Here is a 24,951-nt window from a genome sequence, read left to right on the forward strand (position 1 = left end):
AAATATTCATGAAGGCTTATTGATGTTCATGACAGTTATGTCATGTTTATGACAGTGTTATGACAGTCTTATTCACCCCTTCAAATAAAGTGTTACCAAACATTTTTTGTGCATGAAGAGCATGAAGTTTGCCATTAGTATATCAAGATTTTTAATTCATTATTTTTATTTTCAGATTATAGATTAATAAAATGTCAAATAGAGAAAAAAGGTCTTAAATATCAACTCAAACATTTAACACGGTTAGTGCCATCATCCAACACCGTTTTAATTCTGGAATAAATCTTTGTCCCAGCTACCAAATTTAATAGACAGTCAACTGTTTTATGAACTGATTTTTTTTTTCTTATTCAATTATCTTTACTAAAAATGAAATAACCGAGCTGAAATAAACCCATTGCTCAAGTGAAAGTGGAAAACCACCATTTCTATCTGTGGTGAAGAGAACAAAAGTGGAGTAAAAGTTTGTTTTCTGGCGTCGGACTCGGAGTCTGAGGAGGATTTATTTCCCAGCGGAGGCCAAGTCTGGCAGAAAGGAGGCGACAGCGGCTTGGTGGCGCTTTGGGGGCTTATTGCCACGCATAAATCACCCACCTGGAAAAAATTACAAAGACTGGCATTAGCCGCGGCACCGCGCCACTGGCCGACAAGCCATTTGTGTGGAAATGAGAGGAAACAGGCACTCTGATAATAGCGAAGAGTTTTTTTTTCTTCTTTTTTTTTCAGAGCTTGCCACATAAGAGTGTAGGAGTTATGACATGCTGAAGTGAGGGATGAAGTGAGAGGAGAGCAGGAGGTAAGGAAAGGAGAAGAAATTAAAAAAAAAAAGTAAAGATTTGAATTGGTGTCATGGTGATGCGGTCACACCTAAACACTGTGAATGGCTCACTAAGTCGCTGCTGGACGTCAAACAAGACAAATGTGCAGCGATTTCTCCTTCATCATGTCTAACTATGTGTGTGTGTGTGCGTGTGTGTGTGTTTGGGGGAGTGGAGATTTGCTCCAGTCTCCTGAGAAGAGGCCTGGGGAGGAAAAGTTGGAAGCAGCTACTATGCATGGTGTGATCCAAAGTTTTTTTTCCACCTTTCACGGAGCTGGGAACAGCGTTCCAGGCAGGCACATGTGGAAAACGTCAAATCCTCCAACACTGCTTTGGAAAAAAAATAAACGCTCAGATTGTTTCGAGTGGGCCTGCCCGATTGTCAAGGGTTGACTGTTTGTGTATTTTCAAACGTAATCATATTAAATATAATGAGTCCAGTGTGCCTGACGTTATTCGGACACAGCAACATTGTTGCAACATAAATGCAGGAGGTGGCGGCGGGACTCACCGACAGCAAACCTACAAGAAAATAGCTGAGGGAGAACATGTAGGCTTGCATGGACTGTTGCTGAAAGATAAGGGAGCGTGGCTGTTAATGGATTTGAAGGCAGGTGCTTCGAGGTTAACGACTTCTATCTAGATTTTACATTTTCCACTTTGAGGAAATAAAGGAAGTCATTTTTGAGTTGCCCTGTGGTGTTTAGTAACCACTAACAAGGGCTGCCTGAGAATACCTACAGAAGAATTGAAGAAGCCATCAAAGCATTTCAACTCGCAAATAAATGTTGTACTAGAGTACCAGCAGTGAGGATTGTACCTTACACTACCGAGTTTTGATGCTCAGTTTTGATTTCCCTGCTGAGCTCTAATCTTTGAGGGTGATTTTTCACTTTTTGAATTCAGTGCCATCGCCGTCAGACTCCAGAGCAAACCATTCCCTACTCTGAAATGCGCAGAAGAAGAAGTGATGTGTAAATTAGCTGGCTGTGTTTACTGAAATAGATATGCATACGACAGATGGCAGCATCTGTATTCTTTCTGCAGGTAAAGAAAAGATCCTGATAGCTGGGCTGACACTAAGGGAGGAAAGGAGATGTAATCAGATTTATACTATAATAAATACACGCTTGATGCTAAAGTGCAAGCTTTAAAAAATACATATTTCATGAGTGGAAACGTGTTCGCTGGTATGAAGATGGGCAATAAAATTTATGTTGGCATAAATTTGAAGGAATAAGGATTAATGCTTTGCTTTAACAAAAAAAGTATTTTTTAATGTTTTTGTGTGTTGTTTTTACAAGACATTCAGGCAGTCTGACATATTCAGGTTTTTGTCAGTGATGCCAGGAAAACAACAGGGAGAAGCTGGAAGAACACATTAAAGCTGCATGATTCCTCAGCAGAAACAGATTTCTGCAGCTCCAGACCAAAAAACTGCTCACATTATGATTTCTCTGTCAGAACTGGAATCATGTTCGATAAATGAGGTCTTTACTGAAAAGTTCCTGTATTCCACAAACTAAATTCACTAAGTGAAACACATAATATAGATTAATTGCATGCAGGCTGATGCTTTCAAGGGTTTTTATTGATGATTTTCTGCTCGTGGCTAATGAAAACACAATTAAGATTAAAATTTAATGCACTGAAGCATAGCCTTAAGGAAAAGTATGTTTACTACGTTGTTCTTTTCTACAGGTGTTTGTGATCCGACAGATGAGTTTTATCAGAATACATGTTCTAACTTAATGAATATGACTCTATGGGACACCAGAGGTGCAGAATCTCTTCTTGAAAACTCGCTGCACTGAGATCACCTCAAGCAGCGACATCCTCAAACCATCACCCTGCCTCCACCAAAAGCTGTCTGGCGTTGGCGGAGAGGAGCTGGGAAGCTCATCATGGAGTCAGCCTGCGTCCTCAGCTCTGCTACCCAAATCAGAAACCCATGTTTGGGTCCATTCAACAGGAAACAATCAGGATTTATTCCAAAAGAAGAGTAACTACACTCAATAAATTGTTAACCGAGCACAAATCCTCATCACTGAATGTCAAAATGACAGAGGGTGCACATTCTGAATTGAAATATTTCTCTTTTGGTCATGTTTTTCAAGGAAATCTATGCTAGCCGTGCTTTTACTAAAACAACAAGTAGCCCAAACTCTGAAGGCAAAGAAAATGCTACCAGAATAAAAACAACCCCAGAGGGTTGCACACCTTGTGATAATTTGGAGGGAAAACGGGATAGAATAATGCACAATAGTTTTAATGACAATGTTGCAGCATTTTTGTAATTTTTTGCAGGTCTAGAATGAATCATTTTCACAGCACTTAACCTATACAAAAAAAAAAATTATCTTTCCTACCGTCTGTAATGCAAACATCGTTTTTTTTTTTTTATTTCCCGTCTCTTCAGTTTTCTCACTTGAAGATAAGACATTTCTGCGCACTACCACTTCATAATATTCAGACATTTCTCAATTAAGCAGAAACACCGGTGTGTCGCTCGACGTCGAGTGCGTTCGCTGTAAACACAAACGTGTGCGTCCGCTCGACGCGGAAGCATTCCCACGTCTGCACCTCGTTTCTGAGATTCCGGTAAGCGCGAGCAGGATCCGGGAAGCTTATTTACATTCAAGGGGAGTTGAGTCTGCCTTGCGTCTGTCAGTGCTGCGCTAACATCAAAGAGACGAAGCAAGAGGGAGAGAATAGGAAAGAAAAAAAAAAGAAAGAGAGAGGGAGAGAGGAAAGGAGGAATTGACAAAGAGATGGAAGGGAGAAGGCTGGGGAAAGTAAACAGTGCGAGCTTTGATAGTTGGGATGAGAGAAGCTGAGGGACAGGGACTCAGGCGGAGTGGAAGGCGGAAAAGTGACATTTGGACGGCTTGGAGAAGACGAGCTGCGGTCCAGTGTACATGCACAACAAACTCTGAGTGATTATCAGCGCCGCCGTTTCTCCATCAAAGTCTACAGAAATGAAGGAAGAGCCAGGTGGCTCGGAGCAAGAGGAGAATCCCAACACGAGGTGCGAATCACTGCAGTTACTTTCGTCCTGTCAGACATCAGAGTCAGTCATCAAAGACGCCTCAGTTAGAGTAAAAAATGTCTCATTGGAGGGTGGGAGACTGCAGTGCTTGGGTAACAGGTGTGTGTGTGTGTGTTTGCGCGCCTCTAAATATGACAGCAGACGCCCCCCGAACCCGTCGGAGCCAGACACGGCGTCTCTCTGTCAGCTTGTCACCCAGATGACGCCACCTGTCTGTTTGTTTGTGCAGGTGATGCCTGCAAAAGAGCAGTTTCCTCCTTCACGGCAAAAGAATCAATTAGCAAAGAGAAAACAGACGCAGTGAAAAGCCTGACTGGATCCGCTACGTCTTGTTCCCATCATCCATAATTAACGTAAATCATAACTGTGGACTCAGCTCCGCTTCGGTTTACTTGTTCATAAACTTTATTTTGTCAGAGTACAAAAAAACTTGTATAGAGTAAACATAAGCATGCACTCTGACGTCAACATCAAGACCGGATATTTTCATTGTAACAACTATCTCACCTGTAATAGAAAACTCAATAATGTGGCAGTTGTTTATGTGATATTTTGGAATATTTTACTCTGATCAGAAACATTTGAACACGTTTACATTCTCAGTGCATGTTTGACATCGGTGGCACATCGCCCCCTTCTTCCATTTCCTGTGCAACACAATATAAACCCAAAAAAGATTTAAGGATCAATAGCAAGTGGTTTGATTAAAACAGTATAAAGTATTTGGTAGAAGTCTGAACTCCTTTCAGTCTAGCCGTAAGTCTCAGCATCGAGAACCAGATAATCTGGATTCTTCCTACATGAAGACTCCAGAAGAACAAACTCCACCAGGTAAGATACTGAAGGTTTATAACCTTTCACCAGAACCAAACTTAAAAATCTTGAACTCTCCCTTTAAATACAAGGAAAAACTTGTTACTCACACATTGAATTGTTAAATTATCGCACTTTTCCGGCCAAAAGCTACGTGGGGAGGCTCACCAACACCATGCGTCACCCTGAAAACACCATCATGTGCTGGTTGCAGCGTGATGGTGTGAGGATGCTCTTCCTCAACGGGGCAGCTGGTCAGAGTAGAGGGAAGGATGAATGGAGCTTAATTTAGAAAAATCCTGGAAGAAAACTTGTTGGGAGTTGCAAAAGACTTGAGGCTGGGCTGGAGGTTCTTTCAGAAACATAACAGCCAGAGCTGCGTTGGAATGGTTCAGATTGAAGGATTTTCATTTGTTAGAATGGCCCAGTCAAAGTAAGCACCTACAACCAACTCAGATCGTGTTGGTAGACTGGAAAAATTGCTTTTCATAAACGCTTTTCATCCAGTCTCACTGAGCTTCAAGTATTTTGCAAGAAGGAACGGCCATAAAGTTTAGTCTCTTGCCGTACGAAAGACATTAATCTGAAGACCTGCAGCTGTTTTTGCACTTAAAGTTTGTTCTACAAACACTCCTGAGTGCTGCATGCATGACCAAACATTGGTGTGATGGTTAAACATGAAGGAGCTGTGGCAAAAACAAGCTTACATTTCCATAATTTCCATAATATCCCAGAAATCAAGAAAACTCCTCCAGCACGAGCCACAAATTTCATCAAGACTTTCTTGAAACAATCCAGCTATTAACTATTTTCATGAATTCTCCCTGATCACGGAATATCGGTACCTACGCAAAGCACTGACGAGTGAAATGTTTGTGTTTCACCTTTGAAATGTGTGTTTTGGAACATGCGGTGCCGTGTTGCTTCCTTCCCAGGCATATTATTACAGTTATCCAGAAAATTCCTATAAAACGTCAAAGGATGAAACAAAAGAACGCGCGTTTGTCTGGGTGATTACGGGCTTCAAAGCGCTTTGGACCCATCGGCAGCTGATGTCATCAATCAAGCAGCCACGACGATCTCTTCAGATCCCAAGAGCAAACTGCTGGATGCAGCCGAGACAGTCAACACACACCAACACAGTTGCTGATGGAAAGTGGATTCATGGTTGCAAACGTAGATCTCGCGCGTGTGTGTGTGTGTGTGTAAGAGAAGAGGCTTTGGGGCTCAACCAGCACATGTCACGCAGGGCAGCTGCAGCTCAGCAGGGATTCAAAGATCAGCAGAATGACTGATGGTGCTGCAGTCCTTAGAGGCTTACGAAACACTCGGAAACACAACAAATGCAAGTCCGAGCAGGAGTGTGATCCCGCACATACACAAAGTTCTACTAAGTCCGCGTTTAGGTCCCAGCGTAGCTGCGTTTTGCGCAGCAGCTTGCAGACTAAACAGAAAATAAACACTTTGCTTCTTAGCTCCTTTGAGTACTGTCGAAGTGCGATGCTGGAGTTTGTCAACAGAGGGCACTCTTACCCCTTTCCTTAAAGACTTTCTACCTCCTCACACACACAGAGTCACACATTCTGATCTCCCCGAGCTTTCCCTTTTCAGCTTTACTTCTCCATTTTCTTCAGTTTCATGTCATTGTTTATCGAGACACCGGCTGAAGTTTTTTTTTTTTTTTTTTTCCAGCTAAACAGTTTATTTTTTGCTCTCCAAGGTGGGATTCTATGGGGATGTAATTTATATTTTACAAGGCCGCTTAGTCTAATGTGTTTGTCATAATCTGGCACTGTTTGTACAGGTGGCGATAAGGGACAATCTCCACATGTCTGGTGTTGTTTACTGGCTATAAATAGCAGTGCATTAGCTGGTGGCGAGGGCTCCTGTGATGGCTCGGTGGGTTGGCTAAAAACGCACCGCTGTTGCACTGCTGCCATTAGGACCACTTTATGCCTCGTGTGTGTGTGTGTGCGTGTGTGTGTGTGTGTGTGTGTGTGTGTGAGGGTAGGGGCGTTTAAGGCGAAGGAGAGGATTTGGTATTTTTTGGTCTGCTGCAGTGTTTGTCTACATTTTCTTCTACAACTTTCTCTTTGTATCCAAGTGTGTGTGTGTGACTACATCTTGTGATCTGGCTTCATGTTTACAACTGGAACTAGATTCCACTGCCAAAAACTTCCCATCCCATAGCGCGCGCTATCACACCCCTAATCTGGATGTGTGTGTTCAAGCGCTGGCATGAAGTGCTCCCAGTTTTTCCCCCCTTCGTTGTTCCTCTACAGCCCGTCCTCCTCTTCATCCATTGTGGCAGAGAGGATCCTTCTCCCTCTCATTCACCCTCTCCCGCTCTCTTCCATCTCTCTCGTTTTTCCTAATTACCCATACTCCTCGCTGTGGCCCCTCCCTCGGATCCTTTGAAGTTATTTTAGCGCAAATTCTACTTAGCTGCACTGCAGACAAAACAAGGACAGGCCTGCGACTCGGGGTCTCTGGAAATGTGTGTTTCTTTCTGTTGATTGAATCACCAGTGTCTCCCGTTTCATCTGTGTTTACATCTGAGTCGAAGTGTATGCAACAGGACCGAGTTTCAGGGTGTGCATGTGTTGAGGAATAAGAGCAAAATTGTGTCCATACCTTGTTTCCAGATAGTATCTGTATATATGTGTTTGCATATGGTTTGTGTTTGTGTAAGAGTGCGTGTGTGCATGTGAGTGGAAAGTAGAGGTCCAACAAAGTAACTTGCTGACATCCTCCACATAAAAAATGACTTTATGTCCTTTCCATGCGTTGTTGTTTCTAAAAGGTTCTCCATAAATGCAGTATTATTTCTGGAAACGTCTTCACCCCAAACATTGTCGTTACTATTCCAGTTCCTGCAGATGAATTTCCGCAACATATCTGCGGAAATATTCAACACATTTGTATTGGTCCCTTAATAAAAATGAGCTGAAAATAATTACCAATAATTTGTTTGATCTTGTTTCAACTTATGTTTCAGGAAAGTATCTCTATCTACCTACATACCTTAAAGCCCCCTCCAAAACAATGTGTTCCTTCTCCAACACTGGTGATGAAAAACAACATCAAGATATAATTTTAAAGAAGATAAAAATATCTGATTCTGACCATGTTTATGGAAATAAAAATCTGTACCTACATGGTCTGTGGGATTCCAGTCAAAAAAAAATGGGAAAACTATAATTTGCCAAAATATTTACTATGTAAAATAACTGTGTAAAAACGGCGACCCATTCTTGATACTCATTTGAATGTATTTCAATCCAAATTCAGGCTTAAACCAAATGGACAATATTGTCAGAAAATATAAATTCCTGAATTTTCTTTTTACTTTGTCTATATTTATGTATAAAGCTGATAAATGTCTCATCCGGCACAAAATTTGGTTGCTGTAAACCCCCCCCCCCCAAAAAAAACAAAAAAAACTCAAACAAGTACCACCCAGCTTTGTGTGGTGTAAATTATTTCCTGAAATAGCTCAAGTGTTGCAGTATTTTCTATTTTCTTGGTTTCTTCACAGCTTGATGGAGGGGAAACTCCGGCACGGAGGAAGAAGAGTAGCAACTCTTTCAGGCGGCTGGGAATTAGACGAGCGTGTTAATGGTGAGAGAAGCTCCTTCTGAGAGGGGAGGAGTGAATCAAAGCGAAGGGAAACATTTTTATGCGTGTTGGATGCGTATCACAAAACAGATTATATTGTCAAAGAGAAAAGCTAAAAAAAACAAGAGGAAGACACAGGAACGGTAGATTTATGAGTGCAGTGCCAAAGCAAAGGGAGGGAGGATCCAATGGTTCCCATCTGACTCAACCCTCTGCTGAAAACCACCCGCAAATGAGAAACACAAGCACTTGGTCCAGAAAGCCTACAATGACGCTGGAGCTTTGGGAAGCTGGAGCTTTTCCTGGGATTTTTGCTTCTTGAATTCACCTCCATGACTCTCTGCCCACGGTAAACTCGCGCAGTCTCCTCCACAGCAATGACTAAAGCGGACGTCCTGGTTCACCGCACTGTAGGCCTTCAGACTGAATCACTCAGGGTGACGGTCAGAGCCTGATGCGCCGTTGGTCTTCTCCAACGGCTCCACTCATCGAGAGCGCCGACGTTCGCAAGTTCCCACACACATCTGCAGACGTACGCCCAGACGACTCCATGCAGAGAAGAAAAGTCGCTTCACTTATTAACGCCGTCTTTCACGCCCACCTCGGCCCACATTTGGATGGCAGAGCTGGTTCTGAGCCGCAGCGTGGCAGGCCAACTGCCTCATGCGGCACGACTTCACGCGCCGCTCGTAATAAGACACAGGTTCGCCCAGAAAGAGCAATGGCGTCTCTGCTTCAAATTAAAATAAGGCACAACTGGAGGTCGTGGCAAAACGATGACTGATATCATTTATGCTTCGTGAGGCAACGGTTTTTATTATGCTGCATGCTTATAAACGGGCTTCCTATGTTTTATGTACAAACTTGGATTTAAATCCCCATCTGTCTTGAGTTCACAGTTTATGCATCTCCAGTTGACAATAAGTTGTTGTTTTTTTTCCCCTACTTTTTGAACATGAAAAACAAAATGTGAACAAAGCCAATTAGCTATTGCTGTGGCTTTCATTAAGACAGACCACCACACTTGTCTGTATTGGAAACATGCGGGGACATCCCAGTGTTATATGTTGCTTTGAAAGTTTGGTTTGCTGGAACACAGAAAACAAAGCTTTTGTTTGATATTTAAAATTCTTGTTTTAGAGAAAAACAATTTGGTGGGCTCATTTAGTGACTCGTTCCTGGCAAGATCTGAAGAAGTTTCTTCACCGAGGTTTTGTGCAACAACATAAAGGCACTTCAGGATTTTTACAGACTTTTCATTCTTTTAAGATGAGTAAGACCAACTGAGTTTTATCTACAAAAGGAATATCATTAGACCTCAGATATTTCCAAAGAACAAAAACATTAACTTATCAACACTGGTGAACCTTCTTTGACTGAAATAATGCACTGGGGACGTTTTCACTCGCATAAATGTACCAATTCATTTGAAACCTAACCCTTGTGTTTGCGAGGACTGAGGCAAACGTAGAGGACTGTGGCAAATGATACAAGTTTTACGTGTGTGGGGTCTGGTGGACCCCATTTCTACATACATAAATATCAATTTTCAGCAAATTTAAATCTTTGTGCTCATTTGAGGTGAAATTGTTGAATGAAAATTAAGAGTACTTTTTATTCTAAATGCATATAAAAAACAAATTAGATTTATAATCTGTGTTATGAGTCATGGGACCCCCCTGATAGTGTGGAGGCCCTAAGCAGCAGCTGAGTTTGCTTATGCCTTGGGCAAGCTCGGATTGCTGCTTGGAGTCTGCAGCTCCGGGGAGGATCTCCGTCAAAAAGGCAACTCTTGTTCTGCTCCCAGAACAGGTACCAGTGGAGAGTCAAGGATTTCCATAAAAGAATCACAGCAACACTGTAGGTTTTGCTTTTTGGAAGAAGTGATGCCATTACAATGTAATTTAAAGCTCAAGAAATCTGATTTTACATAACACTGCCTCTTTAAAATTCGAGGTACTACATTGTGAACTGTACCGTTTACTTCCATGACATTTTAACATAAATATGGCAGCCCTAAAAATGGCTTTAGAAAAATAAACACAAAGTCAGCCTATAAAACAGGAAAAGGTTTATGGATTTATCTTGTCGCTCGTTATCTTTGCCTAACCAGGAACAGGCTTCTCACGGTTTCCTAAGTGGTTACTGGCTTCGGTTTATCGTCGCGATAGCATCTTCAGCAGCAACATTTCATCTTTAACGATGCTTAATTTGCACAGTATGTCTGAGAGCTTCATTTGGAGCGCCTCCCAGGCCTGGAGGATGGCGCGCAGAGATGGTCTGGAGATAGAGAGGGATGAAGTGCGACTGTCCAAGAACATAAGATGTGGTAAGGAAACATTTACGCTCCACTCATCTCCCCTCTCCATCCGTATCTCGGCTGCTCTCAGGCAGACAGCGGGGGATGAGACTGGATTTCGGCACGTCAAGCAGAATCGCGTTCTTCTTTCGCCCCTGCCGGTTGCTGTCACTTGGCTGTTTTATCAAAAAGACAAGCAAACACAGCGGAACGCGCCAATGAGCATTTGCACAAAGCTCAAAATCAAATACAACGTAGACACAGTGCAAACATTCATACAAGTGGGTAAACACGAAGACAGGCAGAACAATAAAACTCTGCTTTATGCACGCAGTGACACCAAGTCTAGCCCAGCCACTGTTTGATTATTCCAACGTTGTTTTAATTCTTCAGCATGTTGGTGACATCTCCCTGACAGGGTATCGCTGCATGGATTCCTCCCCCCCACCATAAAGGCACACGCTGGTTTAGTTACACAGAGGAGAGCGGGCTCATCCACTTCCCTGAATCATGGCAGCAGAAGAAGCTCATGTGTTTAAGATAAAGCTTCGACAAAGAGCGCTGTGTTTCCCTCTCAATCTCCGTCCTCCTGTTAAATATGCAGATGCAGCAGCACCAGGATCCTCGCAGGGTTGAAGCATGAATTAGGTCAGAGGCGACGTCATACGGATTTAAAATGTGGCAAATTTCAGAGAAGGTCTGCCACATCCAGAGCAGAGGAAAACTGTCGGTCACGGAGCGGTTCTCCAAACAATGAGGATGACTGTATGCGTGTTGTTTTTACCCATGCCCATACAGTTTTATTTTATTTTATTTTTTTTACCTATTCAACCGAGAAAATAATCACTGTGGATAGTGTTCTGGAATACTTGGTATATCAGATTAAATGTCAAAAATAATAATACAGTAGTGGAGTGATGATCAGGCCTTTCAGGGTCAGTACCATTTCCAGGTTTCTTTGATGTCTAAGCTGCAGATTTTAATTTTCTAAATGAAGGAATTACCTTCAATTATCCCCACTTATGTGTCGAAGCATATCATCACTCACCTTTACTGGAATTTAATTCAGTTCATAAAGCGTACATTACTGTACCAGGCTGCTGTGTTTATAGACTGAAAATGAAAAGGGTTCTTCGTTTCGAAGCACCAAAATGTACAAATATGTGTATTTTGAGGAGATTTAGGTTTTTTTATGTTTTTATATTATGATTTAATAATTTTATAGGGATCCCCGTAATTTGATAATCCTTAAAATGGAAAAATACACCCTGATATAAGGGTATATAAAGGTTTTAAGCTTTAATCAACATTTCCTTTTCTTTTTTTTTTTCATTTGACTGATTTCTACACATCACCTCAGGCAGTATCCATTTAGTGTTTTTTTAAAAAAAAAACCCAATCTCACAAGGCCATTTCAAATGTTGCCACTTAGCTAAAGGCTTTGATTAATGCCACTTTCAGTCATCTCTATTGATTGCTCTGTCTGTAATTAACATGAATCACCTTGTTAACAGGCCTGACCCTGAGCACTGACCTTCCATCGCAAATAAAGGAGAAAATGTGACAGAAAAGCAGCAACATAAAGGAGCCGACGGAACCGGCTCGTATCATCAGCCTGATCGTGAAACACTGGGAGGAAGGTGTAAGGCGTTAAATAGGCTAAATTAAACCCACGGCGCTTTGAAGGAGGTGAGCCTAGAAGACACAGATCTTAACACGCGGCCACAGTTTAACGATTATAAAACCTCCAGTTTCCAGTTAAAACTTTTTACAGATCAGTTAAAATAATACATTTTAAGCTGCTGAAAGATACTGTCCCAGAAACTCTGAAAAAAAAGAGCAGCGAGATGCTCATATGTGAATGATTTTTGTGCCGGTTCTCCTTGCTTTGCTGGGAGCAGTAGACCCTTCCAGCTCATGAGGGCCATCCAAGAGGAAGAAATCTTTCTTAGAGATCTGGAATTAGCTCGGTGAGTCACAGGCCCAGCGCTGCAAAAGGTGGAACTCTGTTCTTCCTTTAGGGAAACGTTTCCAGCAGCAGAAACCTTGCCCTGTCTTGACATCACCCGCCTCCAGCTGTAGCTAAACCCGGTTCGGCTTTGCAGCTCTCTCCGCCGCCTGGCATCTGTGAGCTGTATGGATTACGGATCACGGCGTATTCCTGGGCCTGTTTTATTTTTTTGTTGTTGTTGATTTTCTTTTGAGCGATACCTTGCTTCTGGACTCTGTCTGGTTTTTTTCGGAGCCGAGCAGGGGGAAAACCAGATGGTCCAGTCGACGCAAAGCCAAAGCAAACAGGACCCTCGGAGCGGAACAAATCCAGGTCCTTGGATCCCCTCAGGGCCACCGCTGCACGTTGTTCTGTTTTCCCTCTTTTCAAATTTGTCATTCATTTTTCTTTTCTTTCTAAACTCTACAACAAACATTTCCTCTCCGGCTCTTGTCTTCATCTTTATCATCGATCGTCGTCGTCATCATCATCGTGCTCCTTTTGTTTTCCTCCCCAGCACCACGACTTTCCATCATAGTCAAGCTAACTGTTTCCAGGTGGACAAGTACGCTGCTCAACCAACCTGCAAGATTATTTCATTTCATATCCAAAGTGAAAACAGCTGACTAGAACAGATCAGACATTCAGAACTGAAAAAATAAAAAGCTTCAATCTCGCCATCAACAAGCATTCTGCCTGCTCTAGTTGAAGCTGTGCTCCAGTCCAACAGCAAAACGAAAGGATAAAACAGCAAAACCAAGGATTAGAGAAAAGAGTTGACCGTATAGTTTAAATCTGCCACCAAGATTGCGACGTTTGAACAGATTAACTGAAAAATTAACCTTCCTATGGTTTGTCTGTTTCATTATAAGATTTTGCAAAGTGGGGTGATTGCTGCCCTTCCAGGCTCCTTTTCAGCTTGTACTTCTGTCTCCTTTTCTTCTTCCTTTTTTCAGTGGTGGATGCCAAACAACAGTTTGGTGCTCTGCTGTGTTTAACTATACACTATCTATTTATCTCATTTTACTTTTTATAGGTATATGTTTGAGTAAAATGAACAATGTTCTTTTTTTTTTGAACTACTGACATGTCTCCAAAATTCCAAGCAAAATTTTTTTTATTTATTTTTTTAATTAGAAATGGTAAAAAAATAAAAATAAAAAAAAAGATGCAGTGCTTTCGTTCCTCAAATTTTCCTTGCATTCCTCAGATGCAAGGAAAACAAGTTTATATTAATTCAGAAACAACAGAACTAATGTTTTAACTCAGGAAGAGTTCAGAGACACGACAGTGACCACAGTCTTGTGAAGTCACCTTTTCAGTCCAACTCGGTATGCTTGAAGCCCCAGTGAGGTATAGGTTTGTCAAAAAGGGGCCGGTACCACGTAAATGCTATGAGTGGAAAACCTGAATTACAGAGTACATCCAGGTCTACTGTAGCTGAGTAGATGGTAGTGGAAGAGAGCCCCATGGCTTAGGCCAACCAGAGGAATCTCATATTAGCTGCTTGTGTCCGGGTTCTTGTTCGTTTGGTCAGGATTCACGTCTCACAGCCTTCGATCAGCTTTGAATTTGGTTCAGGTCTCTTTCTGCACCACAACAGACTGCCCACACTGAAGTAAATGCAAGCTTCATTTTTCTATCCATCCCTTGCTTTATGCCACCAGGACTCCAGAACTAAACAAGAAGTTCTCCGCTTACAGATTTTGATTTCTAAGCCTTATACCCTGAGGAAGTCGCTCTAATTTTGCTATTTTCTACAAAATATTGTGTATATTGCAATATCACTTCAGTATCCTGCATGTTTTCGTTCTCCCCTTGGTTCAACAACCTGGTCCTCCTCAGCATGTCAATGATCTAAAGGAGCCTGCTAACGAGCCATCATTTGATTCAGGTGTGTTGAATCAGGGAAAGAATTTAAAGCATGAAGACTACCGGTATAAACTCTGCATTTGGGTTGAAAAACCCCCCCAAAAAACAAAAACCATAAAAAAGAACAGGTTTTTGGGTGTATATGTGATTAATTATGCAATATGTGTTAAAGAAGAAAGGTAGATGTCAAAACACAAGTGTTTGATTAGCTAGGTGAAAGACAAGGCAAGACGCGAGTTCCTCTATCAATCTGAACATAATGACTCCATGTTGCTCGCTCACGCAGCCAGCTCGTAAACAAACTGGCTCCAAGACGACGAGCACCACTTGTCTTTCCTCTTTGAAACCCACTCTGCTTTGGGAGTAATTAATGCAGCTTATGGTCGAGTACAAAGGCAGAATATTGCTGCATTGTGCTGTTGTCTGTGTGAATGAGGAGGGAAGAGAGCCACCTGTGTTAGATTCCAAAAAAAAAACAAAAAAAAAACATGCTGTTTGCATCTGAATGAAGCACAGGTACTGGTGTGTGTGTGTGTTTTATTTTTTGCATATTTTTCTTTATCTGTGTGTGATACTGAATATAAGAGGGAGAGAGAAGAGGGAAAAGAATGAGCACATCTCTGTCTAGGAGCATTAGCAGGGAGTCCGTTCTCTGTATCTCAATGAGGGGATTAGAGGACTATTCATTAGAAAGCCTTTGATAGGTGGCTGGCTGAGTCTGTCCTCTGCTGCTGCTAGCATCCTGGCAGGCAGGGAGACCAGGGGGGAAGTGGAGGAACCCTCAATGCTAGGTTTTAACCATCTTCATCTCTCTTTCTCCATTTTCCTTTTCGCCTCTGTGTCCTCATCCTCAGCATTGCCAGGTCACTCTAAACTGATGCTGTCCGAGTTAACTCAGCTAATCCACAACATTTTTGAGGAGACGGTTGACGGACAGACAGACAACTTTGCTTCTATGTTTTGATGGAAAAAAGAGATGAATTTGCAGCAACAAGTTGTGTCGGCATTCACACCCCAATGAACAAACTCGCGATACTGACTGCTACCGTTCTAGGCTTTTGCAGAGGCAACATCTACATTATGTGGAGTTTTCCAGTTTACCACCAACCATTAGCTGGTATTGCAGTTGGTTGCCATGGAGACCGTGGGCATAAGCTAGTGGTGAGATACTGCTGACCAAGTGATCAAACTGGTTTCCTACTAAGAAAACCAAATACTCCTTTCTTCACAACTACACTATGATCCCCCCCCTTTCAAAATATATGAAAAACGTCACATTATTTGATAATTTTGTGCACTGTTGCAAACCCTAAAAATTGTAGCAAAGGAAAATAAAGAAATGTCACCATAACACTTAAAAGCCTTCCTTGCTGTGCTTGTTGCTCATTCCTCCACTTGGAATCTTTCTCTTGTTTTGATTCTGTTTCTCCTTGTTCAGCCGAAAGCATTTCAGAAGACCAACTCCTGTGAAACACCCCCACCTGTCAGTGTTTGATGCTTCCACTGACAAGTCATAGGCTTTACATCCAGCACAGAGCATCACTGACGCAAATGGAAAGATAATAGTTGCCTGCGTAAGCTCGTTCTCGCCCCTAACAGTGACATATGGTTTAGATTGCCCTCCAGACGTTTGCTGAAAGTACACACACCGCTGCAAAAATGATGAGAAAATAAAACCCCAGGCATGGGAAAGCAAAGACATTGTCCGACTTCTCCGCTCCTCCTCGTGTCCTTCCCCATCACCTACTTCTCCCACCTTGGCTCTAACCTCAGGAACTCAGGCCCGGGCCACGGGACGGAGAGGAAGACAGGCAGCAAGGATGAAGGAGAAGATGCTGTCAGCTGAAGGAGAGGAAAACTAGGGATTGATTAGAGGCACGAGCTGGGGAATTGCTTTGATCCGTGCCTTTTAATAAATCTGTCAGAGTGAAAAAGCAGGACTGCATGAGACAGGAAGAGAACAATCAGCTCACTGAGGTCTTAACTAGGTGATGTTCACTTCTTCTTCATCTCTTCCTCATCTTCCAGCACAGTACTCTGTGGATTCTCTCTGTGTTCGTCTACTGCAGCATCTAAAAGTTCAGACGACGTGTTTTTGCAGTTACAAGGTAAAGTGGTTTAAACATACGTCGAATTTAACTTTAGTCTCTTCAACTGAGAGATTGAGAAACGTGGATTTTACACTGCAATAGATCCTCGTGGAAATCTACCACGGTGTAGAACGTATCATGAAATAAACATTATAAAAGAAATTAAATTGTCAGAGGCGCAATATTTATGAAGGGAAGATTACTTATTCCTTCATATACTTACCTCTGTGCCGAGCAGCTCCTTCTCAGGAATTTCTCTTATTGGATGATTAACCAAAAATATCCAATTGATTTTGGGGGGCGGGGGGGAGTTTCCTCTCTTTTTTTGGCCAATATCACTTCTGGAAATTCTTTTCCATCTCTGAAGTAACCTGACAACTCTAAAGGTCTTTCCAGCAGACAGCTTTTATGTCTGCAGTACTAAACCTCGAGAAAGACACTGTGTAAACTCAGTACAGATTTAGTCCCTTCCAAAATCATGTTGTACCTACGGCGAAAGACTGACGTGTGGAATATTTTTTAGATTGTTTTTCAGTCCAGTATTTCCACAATGTTTGATTCACGGTCCAGCACCTGCCTGTTGAACTCAATGTGAAGAATCGTGAGGAAAATAATTATTTAGTTAATCTGTTTTCTCCGTCCTCTTCTACACCCTTAAGATCAGTTCCTTCAGGTTCTTGTCACGTTGTAAACCAGCTAAAGCATCGACACGTTTTCAAGCTTTAAAATCCACATTGGAATATAAAAGAACGACAAACCCAACCATGTAAAGCAGGAGTCTCGGCCACATCCCTGCAACTGGAAGAAACCACATTTATGGATCGTGTTTGCTATTGTTTCATATCAATGCTAGTTTATGGTGACACCATGACTCCCAGTTGGAGGGTAAATGCTGGGTAAGATATATGTGTGGTCCCATGCGAGCGTGTGTGTGTGTGTTTTGTTATGGGACTTCTCGTTGGCAGGCCATATAACTCAGGTTAATGTTATCTTATTTCACACAGCTCAGAGACAACCTCAGGGAGGAGATCATTTGGAGCGCTCTTATTACTTTTCATTAGGCTAATGTGATGGATGGAGGAATATTTACAACAGGGAAGAGGCGTGTACTCACACACACTCGCACACACACACGTACACTTTACTGAGGACCTCGTATAGGTTTGAGTGGGAATTTGTAGTCCATTTTAGAGTTAACCTCACTGATAAGACAGAACATCCGAACTGTCCACCCACAGCGGGGACTACATAAATAACCCACCTGACATATCGATCAGGATGTTTGCACATTTCACCAGAGAAACAGGAGGAGGATTTATAGCAGCACTGCCTACGAGACTATTGGTATGAACCTTGACTCAGTGGTTGAGCTACTATAAATACTGTGTTGTACTGTAGGGGCATTTTATATAACGAAACAGCTTTAAACTACTCTAAATATTGCATTTTGACGCTTTTGGACAGACTTATAAAATGGGGTTCTTCCTATATACATGTAAACCTGTTGCAGGACTTTTTAAAAAATATAATCTTATGAAAAACTCTTTCAACAAAACTTAATTGTGAGGAGAAAGCAAAAACGTTTCTGAAAGTCCAGGTCAGCCTTATTTTGAGCTTCTGCCGTCATTACGGGTGGTCTTCCTTCCCACATGGATCGGATTCTTTCCCATTCACTTGTCTGTTGATGGAAAGACGATATTTCGCTGGCACTCTGGCCGTCACCTAACCCATTCTCGCTATCTGTTTTATTTTACTTTCCCTTTCTGCTTTGAGTTTCTGAATTCCCGCTCCTCTCCATCTGCCATCCAGGCTGTGAGGAGGCCGCTGACGTTCTCGTCCTTTCTTCCCCTCCTTACAGTAAACACCTGCACTCGCTTCGAATGGAAAAAGCAGGATGAATAGTTCCGCTGAAAAAATGCCGACAGCTCCAAAGCGATCCATTTCACACGCACAAATGCTGAGAAGGTGCAGGGGGTCAGGCATCTGTTAGCATACGTGTATCTGTGTGTTTGTGTGCGCAGGAAGCAGGGATGGAGAGCAGCCTCCATCATTACCAGCCATTAAGATATTCATGGTAACATTTCAAGTTTTTGTCATCAATCATGTTCAAAAATAAAAGTGCATTGTTAATGTCATGGTTTTCCCATTTAGCCTGTGACTTTTAAAAGGTTTAATAAGGGATAACTTGTGCTACATCATCAGGCAAAATGTTGGTGATTCATTATTGCCTTTTAATAAACATCATTTCTACAACCCAACAGGGCTGTGTCTTTGTTTTATGCGTTTCAGCTCATTAAGCACAACTCATTTGTGTTTTTGGGTTCCAAGGCAAACAGTGAGATTTAAATGTGATTTCCCTCCTGCAGGCAGCACGAACATTCGGTCTTAGAAGAAAACCAACATGGGGAAACTCAAACCTCCTGCACATATCTGTAAAATATGTCACTGTTACCTTCCCCCCCACATGTATCTCACCTTTGCACGGAGCTGGAGTCACGCGAGAAGGCAGAAAGTGGGGTGGACCTTGAATGGCAGCAGTTTGACTTAAAAGTGAGGCAAGAAAAGGAAAAAACAGACATTTGTTAAACAGGCCTCTCTGTGATCACATGTGGTAATCACAAAATTATGGTTTAATAAATTACCCCTCGTTTCCCACGATTGCTAGGGGTGTTTTTACAATGAAGGCCAAATAAAATAAAACTGAAGCATTTCATGCTAAAGAAAGAATTCAACAGTTGTTTCAACTGGACAGCTTCTGTTTTGTTTTGTTTTTTTATACATGGTTTCTTTGCTAGGTTGGAATAGTAAAACCAGCTGGTATCCACACCTATATGGTCTAGCAGTGCAGATTTAATTCGGGTGTCGGGACTGGCTAGTGTCTCTTATTTCTGTTCCATATAGATGAGCCAGTTTTATGGGAAACAACTTGCTATTGGTAAAGTGACAGGATTTGGTTGCTGATTCTCTTGTGGTTTTTAGAAAAAAAAAAAAAAAGAAACCTTTGAATCTACAAAACTTCTTCCCGGGTCTCAGACTCTGCAGGATCAGCCTGTTACTGCTGAACTCAGCCTGAAGACTTAAAAAAACCTTTAATTGGCTTTGTAAGTTTTGAGCTTGTCGAGAAAGAGAGTGAATGGAGTCTCCCTGAATAACAACAACAGTGTTCTGCAGGCAATGCAAGCAAGAAATTATCAGATGACTATGACATGCCTGGAGCAATACCGATGAGCGTGTTAATGTGTTAAAGTCCATTTTCATTTTAACTTCACGTGGAAAACCTTAAACATCAAATGATTAGAGCTACACAGGTGTTCTCTCTCAGCAGGTTGAAAGCTCTTCCTAATTCAGCAGACATGTGCCGACGGGATTTGACTGACATCTCTATGGTTCTGCTGTTTCTTTAGTCACACCTGTTGGGACAGGACAGGTAATACCTTGATCACTCTTGATGCATGAAGCGCAATAATCTCTCATCATGGACATATTTCACTAAAGGGGTTTTGGAGTCACTCAAAAACAAGAATGCCAGGATTTAGGTCTGCCTGGTGCAGGAGGGTCTGGCTTAATGTACATAGGCTTTCTATTGTTCTTATAATCCCTTATCTTAAAATTATATTTTTGATAAAATGCTTCAATACTGAGAAAAAACAAACAGTTTAACAAATCATTTTAATATTTAATAGTTATTTAAAATTGCATGTCTACCGTAGCCTGTCCATTGCTGCCTTCTAATAAAATTGGTTTAAAATTTTAAAATCAGATTTATGTTGTCATATCAACCATATTCCGAGACTTAAAAACTTACAGATAGTTATTGTGAATGGTGTGATTACTTATGTGGTTTGAATACACTATGTTGGACTGCGGTTGCCACAAAATGCATTATGTATCAACTTGTAATGGTAGAGGTAATTTTATTTATATAGCTCATTTTCAGCAACAAGGCAATACAAAGTGCTTTATATTTGTATTGTGTACTGTTCTGTAATATTGTAAATTAATATTCAGTAAATTAGACAAGTTTAAATAAAGTTCATTTGTCAGATTAGAAGTACCTTTTTGAAAATTGACAACCTCTGAACAGATGTTTAACATGCTGTTCATTACGACTACATTTCTGCATTGAAAATGTATTTTTATCATCTGATCTGATGTTATCCTTTCAGCAACTGGAAAAGGAAATCGTCAACAGAAACAAAGGTTTCCAAACATCCATCTGGGTGTAATTAACCTGTGTTTCACTCAGTGTTAAAGTTCCTGAAATAAATAGACTTTTCAATAATATTCCAACTTACTGAAGGAGTCTGTTGTTGCTCTTTCTGCAGACATAGAAGACGACGTCTAGAGTGCCATCTTGTATTCTATCATTCTTTCTCTCCTTTCCTCTTACCATCTCCCAACGTTTCTCTCCGTTTTTCTGTCTCCATGCTCATTACAAAATAAACCAAAAGCTATTTCACGTAGAGTTATATATCTGTTTCTCTATCGAGTGGAGCATCACATAGCAAAAGCCGTCATGCTCCACTTTTGAAAGTAAAACTGTTGAGCTTCTCCTTGCACTCAGACAACAATTCTGAGTGAGACGCTGCCAGACAGGACCTGCTTAAAAAAAACAAACAAAAAAAATAAAAAATAAGTGGCGCTGACCAAAGAAGCTTTTACATGAACCAAGAGAGAAATTCAGGCTATCTGTGCTGAGTCACCTCGGTTCATGCCGGGATATATGGACACTGGCTTCTTCTTTTTGGCAGTGAGCTCTCAGAACAGTCACAGATATGATATACAGCAGCTCTTAATACACTCACTGGCTCTCAAATATGTAATGGAGCAAATTAATGCAGTGGTTTCAGACAGAGACACCCAGAATTGAAAACCAATTTAATCAACCTTTGTCTAGCGCTGTCATTTTTCTCCCTTCCATCAGCTGCCTGCTTTCTGCTCACCCTTGGCTCTCGAAAAAGGAAAAACGATGATGAGAGTGGGAGTCTGTAAGTGTGGACAGGACTTGTGCAGCCGGGAAGAGCGCGCAATCCTTTGCTTTTGCTGCCTGGAATTCATCGCAGCTTCATTTGTTAGATTCCTGTTGCATTATGGTAATGCGATGCAGCTCTCATCTTTGGCACAAAGTCCCAGCAAAATCAGGCCCAATGTTCCACAGGGAGTTTTCAACTTGTCATGTATCATTATCGATTGGAAAGTGTTGAGTTCAAGGCTGAATCCCGATTGGATTTTATGTTTTCATCCACCCCCCCAAAAAAAACCTGATTTAGCTCTTAATATCCATCCCTTGGAACGGATTAATGTCGGTGAAGGATGAGGAGAAATCCTCCATGAAGCAAAAGGTTTCTTGTAATCAGGATCTTGTGAGGGAGAAAGACTCGAGTGCTCAATCAGAGGATTAAAAGGAGCCGTTCTTTCCTCCTAGTGACCCAGTGAAGATCAGCTGAACATTTGATAGAGGCAGAAATGACACACTGCTCCTCATTCTTCATTCCTCTCTCATTCAGCAAGTATTCATCAGAGTCTCTTTCAGCTCGGTCACATACATCACGCACTCATCTCCCAGCTGCACTGCGCTTCATTCTGCTCCCTCTTTTTTAACTTTGATGCTCATAGGAAATGCATCACATTGATACCAGATACTGCTCTAATAGTTTCAGTAGACCTGCTTAATCTGGCTGGGCTAGTGTGCAATATGTTAATAGTATGCTGTAGAGTGACCCCTGTGGTGCCTTCGTGTTACTGGTCTTTTGCCGGGAGCGTGTTGCTGCCTTTCCTCCATCTGCTGCCCCGGCTCCTCATCCTGTATCCCAGTTATCTCCACGCTGATTCTAGTCGTCGCCACCTGATGGCTGCCTTCTTCTGCGTGACAGGACTAGTTACCTGAAGGACATCCTTACGTCAGCAGTGTGTGATCAAAAACTGTTGTTCATTTCGACACAAAAACACGGTAAGACGAGTTTCACATTATCAGTCACAACAGTTTAAAAGTGCTGGGTAATATCAGTTCATCACGCTGCAGAGCATGACATTTAATCCACCTCTCGAACACAAATTGCACACGTTGAAATGATGCCACACACTTTCTCAGTCATGTACTGCAGACTTTCTGTATCCTCCATGAAAAAAAAAAAAATTCAGGATCCAAAAACCCGGGTGTAGAGCCTGCATGTATTACCAGGGTGTGGAGTTCTGAATTTCCTTTACTTAAATATGCTTCTAAATATTTTATGTTAATTGTTAATTTTTAAATTGACATAAAAAATAGCAAGGGAAGCAGGTGTTCCTGCTTGACTTTGATAACCTGAACATGTAGATGTGATGTGGAGTTTGGTGTGTTTTGGTTCAGCTATAAAATAAAAAAGGCGACCCACAAAATGAGTAGCGCAGGTATTTAAATTAGCTAATCAAACACCGCTGTGTTAGGTTAGCTAATGGCAGCGGTAGCTAATCTAAGACACCGATCACTTAATAATCGCAAAAACAAACATAAAGGCTTAAAGCATAATTTTGTAATGGACTGAATGTTCTCTTCTTTGAGTGGGAAATATTCGGGTGCGTTTTGATGTTCAATCCTGAAACATATGGAGTTAGATTTGTTTCACAATTATTGAATCAAAAAAAAAAATAAAAATGTCAAAAAAATCTTAAAAACATTTTAATCATAAAATAAATTTTTTATGAACAAAAAAATGTTTAAAGAGATTTTTTTTTTTTAATTGAAATCACTAATTTTTGTTTGAAACTTATTTTTTTGGTTGAGTCTAAGTTTTTTTTGAAACTCCTGTTTTTTTGTTGAACTCCTTTTCTTGCTTATACAACTTTATTTGCTTCGGGGAAGCTTACATGAACATTGTGGGCGGGGCTTAAGGACGAGCAATGTAAGACGTGTAACGATTGGTTAGCGCTGACTAAAGCGAATGACTCCCTGAGATCTCAGAACTCTGTCCCGAACTGCAGGGCTTCGGTGACGGGACACAGAATGTGATGGTAAGTAATCTTCACAAAATTACACCGTTTAGCAGCTACTAAAGTGTCCACCCTGTTTCAAAGAAGAAATCTTACACAACTTATGACGACAGTCACATATTTTGTCTGCCGCGGTCCCCGGTAGCATATTGTGCTAGCTAATGTTAGCACTAGGTAAAGTTCATAAACTAGGCTTGTGTAATATTCGCCTGTCTTTATGTTGAATTCGTTAACCAGCGCACCTCTGTCGAGTTGCATTAAGCGTAGAAAATACCAAATGTATCTGGAGGAAATATGTGTTAACTGTTGTGTAATCCTCTGCGTGTGTGTGTGTGTGTGTGTGTGTGTGTGTGTGTATTAACTAGCATTGAAGCTAAAATGGGAAAACAGCAGATCGTTGCACCAGTGTTATCAGGTCCACATTAATCTGCACCACATGTCAAGTGACTGTGCAGATGATTTATTTACCAAGCACATAATCAGTGCTGTCGATGAGGGGAGGCAATGTAACTCTTAAATATATATATTTTCTTCCAGATGTAAAATGTAAAACTAAGCTGGTAGGTCACAGGCCGAAGGAGGATATTCACATAATTTCTGTGTTTTTTATTATTTGGTGTGTTTGTGTCTTGTACTTAGTTTTATTCCGAATTAGATGTAATATGCCTTTTGCTGTGTTATGATATTAAATTAAATTAGTGTTCTGATGTGTACATCAACAGAGGAAAACTAAAAGATGAATTATCAGCGCGAGAGAAAGAGAGGAAGGCAGACAGTAAACAAAAGACAGGAAGAATGAAAGAGTTAGACAAAGAGAAGGAAGAGAAAGGATAAAAGGGATTTCCCAAATGGAAATGTAGAGGTTCTGGGGATGGATAGTATAGGCTGAAGCTCGTCATCTTGCTTTAAACTAAAACTGGCTCCGTTGGGTAACAGTGAATTATTAGAGGCTTAGTCTGACATTTTAAGGCATTAAAAGGAATGAAATCGTGCTATCCCTTATATCCTACTCACATTTACGATGGCATTTCCAAGTGTAATACAGTTGTGAACATATAATAGAGCTGCAGAAACAGCTTAAATAACCAGGTCATACTCATGTTAATAAAATTACTTTTTAAAATTATTCCTGACATTAAAATTTTAATTATGTGCATTGGTTAGACCCTTTTTGTTAAAATAAAAATAAAAAAATAAATAAATAAAAACTATGGGAGAAAAAGGGCAAAGCAAACAACAGGCTTCCTCATTTTTCATCATCTGTCATTTTCTCATTGTTTTGTTCATTCATTTGCAAGTTTTGGATTTGTTCATGCTCCTTGAATTTTCAGGAAAACCTTCTTCACTTTATTTTCACAGTGATGTTTCAAATGAGTTTACTTCCTGTTTCAGTTTTAGTCAAGTCTCCTGCAGTTTCAGGTGTTTATTTGC

The 24,951-nt window shown here is 41.2% G+C and overlaps 2 long non-coding RNA genes across 2 annotated transcripts in view; one reads left to right on the plus strand and one right to left on the minus strand.

The window, feature by feature from the left end:
* Positions 1–19,089, minus strand: part of LOC103140718 (uncharacterized) — a 68,551-nt gene extending 49,462 nt beyond the window's left edge. Inside the window, exon 1 of the long non-coding RNA XR_476535.2 lies at positions 19,027–19,089. This is a non-coding gene — a long non-coding RNA (uncharacterized LOC103140718). The remainder of the gene's footprint in view (positions 1–19,026) is intronic.
* Positions 14,628–24,215, plus strand: LOC107836690 (uncharacterized). Its single transcript, XR_001662631.1, has 3 exons — positions 14,628–14,640; positions 16,629–16,632; positions 23,894–24,215. It is a non-coding gene; the product is annotated as an uncharacterized LOC107836690 (long non-coding RNA).
* The last annotated feature ends 736 nt before the right edge of the window (positions 24,216–24,951 follow it).

The sequence above is a fragment of the Poecilia formosa genome, unplaced genomic scaffold (assembly GCF_000485575.1).
Source record: "Poecilia formosa unplaced genomic scaffold, Poecilia_formosa-5.1.2 Scaffold74, whole genome shotgun sequence".
Classification (NCBI taxonomy): domain Eukaryota; kingdom Metazoa; phylum Chordata; class Actinopteri; order Cyprinodontiformes; family Poeciliidae; genus Poecilia; species Poecilia formosa.